This window comes from Penaeus monodon, chromosome 25, assembly GCF_015228065.2.
Source record: "Penaeus monodon isolate SGIC_2016 chromosome 25, NSTDA_Pmon_1, whole genome shotgun sequence".
In the NCBI taxonomy this organism is placed as follows: domain Eukaryota; kingdom Metazoa; phylum Arthropoda; class Malacostraca; order Decapoda; family Penaeidae; genus Penaeus; species Penaeus monodon.
The window spans coordinates 13,226,375-13,226,847 of record NC_051410.1 but is presented as its reverse complement, the minus strand read 5'-3'; positions in this window follow the sequence as shown (position 1 = coordinate 13,226,847).

The following is a 473-nucleotide window of genomic DNA, read 5'->3' as shown; positions in this document are numbered from 1 at the left end:
GTAAATAAAATCCACTCAATGAGCATATAAGTATGTACATCGAGAGATATTGAAATAGATAGATAATGCTGAAACGGTTAAATAAGCAGATGAAGAAATCCACAGGTACATCTATTAGCATTAGATAGACAGGGAAATAATGACCATGCAAATAAAGGAAAGCTTGTTAGTAGTGAAGCCTCGGACGGCCCAGTGGCTCCTCTGATTGACAGCTTACCTTTCTCGACGGAATATTATTAAGTGGTCTTGTTATCATTATATTTACCAAGGGCTTCTTCTCGAGAGGTTTCCGGATTGTGTGGATGTTAGAGGCGGTTTTGTGGGCGATTTGCGTGTCCTTTCGACTGTATGGGTGCAGGTGTTCATGGAAATGTATTGTTGGAAATGCTTTAAAAAAAAAATGTAGGTTACTATTACGTTTGGTAATGATACAGGAACATGTCACTCAAATTTGCCTTTTCGTGATTGAGCAC